We start from the raw sequence: 10,423 nt of genomic DNA, 5'->3' as shown, positions 1-10,423 counted from the left end.
TTTTTGGCTTTCTTTCTTTTGTGAAACACAAATGGTTTTAGAAAAATGTTGGTGAATTAATATCTTAATACGTACTTCTTACGTACCACATAAGTCATACAATTTTTGTTGATGATTTAGATTTTATTTTTTTTGGTGAGCAATCTCATAATTACTAACTTACTAACTTCATAATTCTACTATAAATCACTTTGTGATTATTTGGGTTTGTTAACTGTGAAAGTGAAGTTAGAGCATTGTTTGTTTCCCTAATTATTTGATATCGTCTTATGTTTATATCTTTTTTGATCATCCAGATTTGTTTATACTAGTTAAAATGTCCGTAGCATTTTAAAATATATACTTTTTTTTTTAAAGTTTTATGATTAAATGAAAGCCAAAAGTTTTAGATTGATTCTGCCTACTTGACAGAATAAAAAATGACCTTATGTGTTGTTATTTTTTAAATGGATGGGATGGAACAGATGGAATAATAATGAAAAAGCAGCCAAGACGTGTGGGAACTCATTCAACATTGTTTAAAAAACATCCCAGGATGCATAAAATTGCCTAGAATGTGCTGAGCTGTAATCCAGAGAATGTTAGCTAGTAAGGAACTGGCTACTGAGAAAGCTCAAATATATTCTGTTTAAATTTAACATATATATTTTAAAGGTACAGTTGAGGTCAAAAGTTTACATACACCTTGTAGAATCTGCAAAATGTTAATTATTTAACCAAAATAAGAGGGATCATACAAAATGCATGTAATTTTTTTTTATTTAGTACTGACCTGAAGAAGATATTTCACATGAAATACGTTTACATAATAATCCACAAGAGACACTTGATTCATAATACTGTGTTGTTCCCTAAATTATCCACAGCTTTTTTTTTTTTTTTTTTAGTTCATGGGTCCCTTGTATGTCCTGAACAGTTAAACTGCCCAGAAACACAATGCCTTAAAAGCCGGGGGTGAAAACTTTTGAACAGAATGAACATATGTAGCCTACATTTTTTTTTATTTTGCCTGTATCATAATTTTTTTCATTTAGTACTGCCATTTAAAAGCTACACAAGATACTTACATGTTCCCCAGAAGACAAACTAAGTTAAAATTAACCTAATCTTCAAAATTCAAAACTCTTAAAGCATTGTGTTTCCTTCTGAAGCATCGGTGAGCATTTAAGCCTTCTGTAATAGTTGCATATGAGTCCCTCAGTTGTCCTCAGTGTGAAATGATGGATTTCAACATCAAACAGCTATTGTTGGAAAGGGTTCAAATACACAGAATGCTGAAAAACCAAAGAATCTGTGGGACCTGAAGGATTTTTCGAAAGAACAGCGGACAGTTTAACTGTTCAGGACAACTATCACTAAACAACAACAAAAAACACAGCTGTGGATCATTCAGGTAAAAACACAGTGTTAAGAATCAAGTGTATGTAAACTTTTGAATGGGGTCATTTTTATAAATTCAACTTTCTTATTCAGGTCAGTACTAAATAAAAAATATCATGCATTTTCTATGATACCTCTTTTTTGGTAAAATAATTAGCATTTTGCAGATTCTGCAAGGTGTATGTAAACTTTTGACCTTAACTGTATGTATGGATCTGTATTCTAATTTAATATAACAAAAACGAATGAATAACTTTTGACTGCATTAGTTCTCCTGTTGTCTTATTTGAATTCCTGGTATGACCCTTGTCTGCCAAGTTGGAGCAGCATTATAGTTCATCATTCCCTTCCTCAAACACTGCACTGCCCCTCCATCATTCGGCCTCCTGCTGATTTATTGCTTCGCATTAAATTCTGTGACACAGTTTTTGTCTCAGCTGAGCAATTGGCCGCTTAAGCAGCTCTGCTAATTGATCCTGTAAGACTTGTAAATCATGCTGGTGTTCCTCTTTTCTGTCTCTCTCAGCCTGTGGATTAATCTCATTAAGAACCGCATTACACTCGCCAAGGCGCATTACAACGCACTTTTGCAGCTTACAAGGGACTCTACCTCCATGGAATAACTCTGCAGACGGCCGGTCAGAGACTCTGTAAAATAATTTTTGCTGTGATCTTTTATTAAAATATGATGTGGCTATGCTGTCAAATTTCAATAGGGTTGGGGTTTATCAAACAACACTGGAATCCATTGATTTGGGACAAAAAATATTTTTTTTTCTTTTGTGTTCAATGCAGGTCATAGAGGTTTGGAATGACATGAGAGTGAGTAAATTTATGACAGAATTTTCATTTCTGGGTTAACTATTCCTTTATATATATATTAGAAATTTATTGGTAATTGAAATAAATAATATAATTACAAGATAAAAACCTTTGAGTGTAAATGAAAAAGCCAGTTTCCACCACTGAATAAAAAAAGGTTATTGCGATTTCTTTAAATTATTATAGTTTTTTTTTTTTAATCAGACATTTTTTTTCTCTCAGAATTGCATGATCAGAATAATGAGAAGTAAATTCACAATTGCGATAAAGTCAGAAATGCAAGATAAGAATTCAGAACTTCAGAACTGCGGCTTTATATCTTAGATTTGCGAGTTTATTCTCGTAATTCTGACTTTTTTTAGTTTAAATACCACAATTCTGAAATGTAAACTCACAATTGCGAGTTATAAAGTCAGATTTGTGAGATTTTTTGATATTAAAGTTGGAATTCTGAAAAAAGTCCGAATTTTGAGTTTATCTCACAATTCAGACTTTAGTGCTCATAATTGTTTTTTTTGCAATTGTGACTTTATATCTCACAGTTCTAAGAAAAAAAAAGTTTTGTAAAATAATTTTGAGTTTATATCTTGCCATTCAGACTTTATTTCTTTTTTATTTCAGTTTATTTCTGAATTCTGATAGTTATAAAGTCAGAATTGCAAGATCTTGCAAGATTTCAAATTCTGAGGAAAAATAGTCACAATTACAAGATATAAATTTTACAATTCTGAGAAAAAAGTCAGAATTTCATATTTTATTTAGCAGAATTGTGAGTTTATGTCTGGCAATTCAGACTTTATAACTCACAATTGCGAGTTTATATCAGAAATGTGAGAAAAGAAGTCAGAATTTGTGAATGACCTTTTTTCATTTTTTATTCAGTGGAGGAAACGGGCTTCCATATAAATTTGTTTATGCTACAGTACTAAAATTACTAAAAGCTAACAATAATAATAATAATAAAAAAACTAATAATTGAAATATAAAAAATATGTAACAGAATCACTAAAACGTACATAAAAGGTAGTTCAAAATACTATGATAGTTTATAAATAATACAAAAATAACGTGTTTTCAAGACAAATAGCATAAAATATGCATAAATATTGTCTGGAATAACAACTTTGTGTGAAGTATTGAATTCAGTTTAGGCTTAATATAGTCAGTAGAAATCTATGATGTGCAACGTAAACAACAGAAACAAAAAATCACTGAGTGCACCATTAAGATAAGCATCATTAAATAGAGACAGTTTTAAAATAATCATCATACTTAATTGCTCATTAATTTCTACAAAGTGATCAGTCATATAATGGCTCAAATACGTTTTGACCCTTGCAATGGTAATTGGATAAGTGTCTCCCGAGCCTCAGATTTATTGGCTCTCTGTCTTTGTTGATGAAGTAAACTCTTTGTATGCCTCTACTGATCTAATGAGGAATCCATCACAAAGGCCGACTGAGACTTCTCTCTAGCTTATTATATGAAGGAGTTCTGCTGTTTTTCGATCACCAGACTCAAGTCTTGAAACAAGGCCATTGATCAGCCTGGTGTTATGTTCTCTGTGATTCATCAGCCTCAAGGGGTGCGTTCTACTAGTATTGCATTAGTAAGCAGAGTTCCTCTTATTTTTTACACATTTGCGAGCTCTTCAATACACTTTAGCCTGAATAGTAAAACCCTCAATGAGGTTTATAGCTTATAGTGTCTGTATTATTCATCACAGCAGTGATAATGAACATGTCTGCCTTTATATCTCTGAGAAAAAAAAGTTGTTTCAGTCATAACACAGCAAGATGTTTCAGTTGTGATTCAAAAAGATCAATACTTCAGATGTATGATATTGCTTTTTCTCCATGCTGTGAGCTCAAAGATGTAAATCAGAAAACCAGGGTGTATTTGATTATGATGAATTGTAGCTTTGCTATCAAAGTCATCGTTTCATTACATTGCATGTAGTTTAATATAATATTCTCCCTTTTATGACTTGGAGTTAAACCAATTCAGAAGAGATCTGATTTGAAAATCTAATCCAGTTGTGTTTGAATATGTGCGTGATGAGTATTCAGATGCTCGTCCGTTGTTTATGTTGTGATAGAGTGGTTGTATCTAATAGCTTGTTTCAGTACTGATCAAGTGAGAGCTGTTTGGCTCTAACAGGCAGCATCAGGACAGATATCCAAAATCCTTTTGCCTCAATTCAAGGTATGACTCTTTCCAAAATGCAGGCAACCAGCAAATTGAATTCCCAAAAAGCTGAAGTGAGAGAGCCGCAGTGCTTTGTAAGTAAGGTTCTCATTTAAACCATTGGCTTTTATTGAAATACTTGATGAGAGAAATGGAATGGTTTTGCAGTTGCTGTCCAGTGATTACTGGCAGTGGGGTAAGATGAACCAGACTTAATTTGTGTTCCAAAGATGAATGAATGTCTTGCAGGTTTGAACAGGCATGATGATGAGTAATTAATGACACAATTTTTATTTTTGGGTGAAATGTTTATTCTTATTTCTCTGATCAAAAATACAGTAAAGTCAATACTGTTGGTCACACCCCAGGACTATTTGTCGTGTTTTCATTCCCTATGTGATCTGTGACCTAGTTTTGCCTTCTGTTTGATTGTGTCATTACGTTCAGGTGTGTCTTGTTAATTATCTTCATTTGCATCAGTATTTAAAGTGTAGTCTGTTCTGTGCTCCCTTGTCTGGTATTGTTGTTGTTACACGTATGTCTTCTGCCTACCTGCCCTGTGTTATCCTCTGTGTGGATCCATTAAAGACTGTTGAACTTTATCTTCTTTCTTGTGCAAGTTGTTTTGAACCACACATTAGTGTTGTCTTTCCCCGTGTTTGTTTTTTCGTTTTGAAAGTTTCTCTTTTTTATGGAATACCCTGCCATCCTCGTCCTCCTGCTGGAGCAATGGGATCGCTTTCTCGAGGACCATACTAAAGACTTTGTGTTCCTTGCCAACTACACGCACTACCCGGACAACTGCCTCTGCTCCTTCTATCATGCTGGATTTAATGTTGCCACTTGAGCGCAGTCATCTGGGGACAGTCCTAGAGAGTGCCTTGGCGGCTTCACTGAGTGGGTGCTGGTGTCCTGCAAATTACAGCTCACCATGGACCCACTCTGGACCCAGAGCCCAGCCCACAAAGAGGAGTGCGGCAGAACTAGAGATCATCCTGGAGCCCAAACCTCTCAGAGCATTTGATCAGGTGCATGTGCCAGAAACAGTGCTCGCCACAAGGGAGCAGGCCATGGACAATGAGAGCATGGAGGGAAGCTCTGCCCACTGCACCATGGCTGAGCTAAACTCAGTGGAATCTAGCTTGGATTTATATGCGGACATGCCTTGCCTTCTCCCTCCATCATCTTTTGTCCGTCCCATCACGGCCATGGAGGTTGTGTTTGAACTGTCTGTTTGCCCTGAACTGTCATCTTATCCTAAAACAATCACGGATGTCGTTCTCCTATCGCTGGTGCTCCTGGTTCTGGGAATGGCCTTATGATGTGTGTGGGAAGCACACACTGTCCCTAAGCCCCCTGAGTCTCCTTAACTCTTACACAGCCTCCCTCTCCCACCACCTCTGCACCAGTCCTCACCATCGGCACCGCTGCCTCTTGTCAGCCCCTCTGCTCACCCTCAGCCCACCATCTGTGCAGTAGGATCACCGCGGGTCTGCCAGTCTTCATTTGCGTCATGGCTGGAGGATCCCTTGCTTCGCCTCTGAGTCCTGGACTCAGCGGCTCCACCATGGCTTTTACCTCCACTGTGGCCCATCAATCCACCAGCTCTGGCAGGCTCTCTCGTCCCTCTCAAGGACCATACTAAAGACTTTGTTTTTTCCCTTTCCAACTGCCTCTGCCCCTTCTATCATTCTGGACTTAATGCTGCCACTCGAGCGCAGTTGTCTGGGGACGGTCCTCAAGAGAGCCTCGCCACCTTCATTGCGTGGGTGCTGGTGTCCTGCAAATCACAGCTCACTGTGGTCATCGCGGACGATAACCCTAGTTCCACTCTGGACCCAGGTCGTTCCCCTATCGCTGGTGCTACAGGTACTGGGAGTGGCCTTGTGGTGTGCATGGGCAGCACACACTGTCCCTAAGCCCCCTTGGTATCCTAAACTCCCGCCCAGCCTCCCTCTCCCACCACTTCTGAACCAGTCATCACCATCACCACCGCTGTCTACCGGCAGCCCCTCTGCTCACCCTCAGCCCACCATCTGTGTGGTGGGATCATCGCGGGTCTGCCAGACATCCCTCGTGTCACCTCCAGCCTGAGTCCTGGAGTCTCCACCATGGCCCCTAGCTCCCTCCTCTCCGTCGCGGCACATCAGTCCACCAGCTTCGATGGGTTCCCTTATCCCTCCGGCTCTGCCATGGTCAGTTGTCGACCAGCCACCACCTCGGGACTCCACTCCTCTAGCTACACCTCATACCTCAGGCTCTGTCAGGCTCCTCCTTCCCTACGGCTCCACCTTGGTCCTCTGTCCGCCTTGGCCCTCCAGATCCTCTGCGTCACCCTGGCTCATTGGCTTCCGTCTCTGCCTCGGGCTCCACTACCACCACCATCGGTTGGCCTCCTAGAATCGTCAGCCCTTACTCCCTCTGTTGGCTCCACCCCAGGTCGCCATCATGGCTGCGTCCTGGGCCTCGTCTGGCTCCTCCTGCTCCAAGCCCCTTCTTTCTTCCCCTTGGCTCCACCCTCCATCTGATCCACCTTGTCTCCTCCTGTCTCTTTCCTGGTTCCTCCCTCCGTCATCTCCACCCTGGACTGTCGTCCTCCTCCTAGGTGTCCGTCTTTCTCCTGAACCTCCACCAGAATTGTCTGCCTGCCTTTGTGCCAGCCCCTTTTCCATCCATCCACCGCCTCCTGTCCCTCCCTTTGTCTTGTGATATACAATGATTTTTTTAAAAATATATTGTAAATGTAATGTATTCATGTGATGGCCAAGCCCCCATTACTACAATCTTCACTGTTACACGATCCTTCAGTAATTATTTCATTATGCTGATTTGGTGCTTAAGAAACATTTCTTATAATATAAATGTTGAAAACAGTTGTTGAAAACAGAATTCTTTATACAATAGAACAGAATTCATTTTATCTAGACATTTTTGTAACAATGTATTTCTGTCGCTTTTGATCGATTGGATGAATCATTGCTGAACAGAAGGATTGATTTCTTTAAAAACAAAACAAAAAAACCCCCCAAAAAACGTACTTACCTAAAACTTTTTAAAGGTATAGTGTAACTTTGCTGCCATGTAGAAAATTAGCTTTGACATGCAGAAAATGAACATCTTCATTTCTCAGTTCTCACAGATTTGCACATGTAAGTTGTGTCCCAGTTAATGGCAGTCTGTGCTCTTCTTTGATGTCTTGACTGTATGCTGTAGTATGCTGGCTTTCAGGTGATTGATTTCAGTGGGCTCGACCCCTTTCATGAGTCATATATGCTGGACATTTGTCCTCACTTAAGCATGACTATCCCAACACATGCTTTTTATTTTATCTTTGCTCAAATGAATGCAGCTTTAATTACTTCTTTTAAAGACCTTTTATAAAATCTTACTGAACCCAAACCTTTAAATAGTAATGTATATTAAATTTATCAAAACATACATCACGCTGCATAATAATCTAGTTTTTCATGTAAATGTGTTCACATGTAGAATTGGTACAAACATAACCAACTAGAAATAGAAGGTATAGAAACCATCATGTTCAAAAACGGGCTAATAATCCTCATTATAAATGCACGAGGAGGTCACTGAACTTATTAATAAGTTCCTGACTGAACCTGGTTAGGTTATGTGATCATCAGTGACAACCAGTAATGTCATGCCAAAGGTCAAAGTTATTAATGACTACATGAAGTACCGTATGAGTAACTGTTAACATGATGACAGTGTGGTGAAAGGATAGTGCCACAGAAATACCATAGACCACTTTTAATAAGGAAATGATAAGATAAGATGAATTCAATGCAGGTTTTAGTGGCGTCAGAGATTTAACATCATTAGTATGTTCAGATATATATCCTTTGTGTCTTTCCCAGAAAATAGCAAGACATTTAAAATTCTTTTAATCAGTAGACCTTATAAAATAAAACATTAAAATGACTAATATCAGCTTTTCAAATTAAAACAAAAGCTCACCTTGAGTTCATCGTGCAAATGCTTCAGTCCTCTCACAGTATGCACTGAAAATACAGACAGACTTCAAACAAAACAGAATTGTGAAAAAAATATATATTTAAAGAAAGTTAAAACAGGGTATAAGTGCAACCTTGTCAAAATGTCAACCTTGTCAAAATGTCAACCTTGTCAAAATGTCTATTGAAAATCCCTAACTTAAAATTATTTATTAAAGGGGCTATATGTAACTTTTCCCCCAAAATAAACATAACAATAGCCTTTTTATTTGACCATTTATGACTCAAACATCTCCTGATGAGCATACTGACACCTTGTCAGCTCACAGTGGGTGCACCTATAAGCCTGTATCCTATTTTTCCTATTTTCTGTCGGGTCGGATTTTTCGCGCGCTGTCTGCGGATGTGACGTCAAGCGCGTTCATGTTAAACGTTTCAGATCACTCTGCCACCACCGCTAGTCATATATATTGCAAACAAACTTAGTTTCTCAAACAATTAATTCACAGCAAATATTCACTTTTGGCTGAACTATTTTTTAATATTTTTGATGAAATCTGAGAGCTTTCTGACCCTGCATAGACAGCAATGCAACTGACACATTCAAGGCCCAGAAAGGTAGTCAGGATATTGTTAAAATAGTCCATGTGACATCAGTGGTTCAACCTTAATGTTATTAAGCTACGAGAATACTTTTTGTGTGCAAAGAAAACAAAAATAATGACTTAATTCAACAATTTCTTCTGTTTCATTGATGTCACATGGACTGTTTTAACAATGTCCTTACTACCTTTCTGGGTCTTAAATGTGTCAGTTGCATTGCTGTCTATGCAGGGCCAGAAAGCTCTCGGATTTCACCAAAAATATCTTAATTTGTGTTCAGAAGATGGAATGATACAAGGGTGAGTAATTAATGACAGAATTTTCATTTTTGGGTGAACTTTCCCTTTAAAAAAAATAACGTTTTCTCTCTAACTGTAAAGGAAATAGTTGACGCAAAAATTAATATCATCAAAAAAATTACTTGCTCTCAAACCATCCAAGATGTAGTTGAATTTGTTTATTTATCAGATTTATTTATTCAAAGATTTATTTATTCAAAGAAATTTAGCATTAAATCACTGGTGAATCCTCTGCAGTGAATGGGTGCCATCAGAATAAAAGTCCAAACTGCTGGTAAATACATCACAATAATCCATACAACTCCAGTTAATGTCTTGTGAAGTGAAAAGCTGCATGTTTATAAGAAACAAAACCATCACAAAGGCATTTTAACTTTAAACTGCTGCACTTCAAGCTATAATACCACTTCATAATCCATAATAACACTTCCTCCAGTGAAAAAGTCCATCCCCTGTTGTCCTCTCACAATAAAATCCCCCAACATATTTGTTTATAGAACAGTTACAGACTATTTTCACTTATAAACGGTGCTCGATCTCTCATTCTGGCGGCACCCATTTACTGCGGAGGATCCAAAGTCATCTACATCATGGACGTCCTGAGGGTGAGTAAATTCACAGCAAATTTTCACTTTTGGGTGAACCATTCCTTTAACAGCTTTTGCTGTGCCAACCTTATCTGATATAGTACCTATGCTTTGCTGCCCCGTAAGTAGATTAGTAGCTGCTTATTAAATCACAGTGAGTTAAACCTGACAGCTAATCTAAATGGATAAACTACCTTTGCACTATATTACCAGTAAACCAATTGCATGCATTAAGACGCACTCTCGCAACAAGGGACATCTTCATCTTGAACCGTATGCAGTGCAACAACTGACCATGCTTGAAAAATGGCCTTTGTGTAAACGCTGTTATGCTATACATTACAAATCTTTTGACAATTTTGCAGTTATGAATCAAGTCGATGGCATCTGCGGTAGTCGTTGCTCACGCGGGGGTGGGAGAGGGCTCTCATCGCCATGGAGATAAGAGTTCTTCATTTTTTGCGTGAGTGGAGTGGCTTGTCAAGGTCAGAACCGAAGTGTTCCTGTGCCGTCTCGCAGCCCACACAAGAGAGGGAGGAACGGGGCACGCTGGTAATTGTTCACCGGGGAGGAA

Source organism: Garra rufa, chromosome 21 (assembly GCF_049309525.1).
Source record: "Garra rufa chromosome 21, GarRuf1.0, whole genome shotgun sequence".
NCBI lineage: Eukaryota > Metazoa > Chordata > Actinopteri > Cypriniformes > Cyprinidae > Garra > Garra rufa.
Note: the sequence above shows the minus strand (reverse complement) of the source record.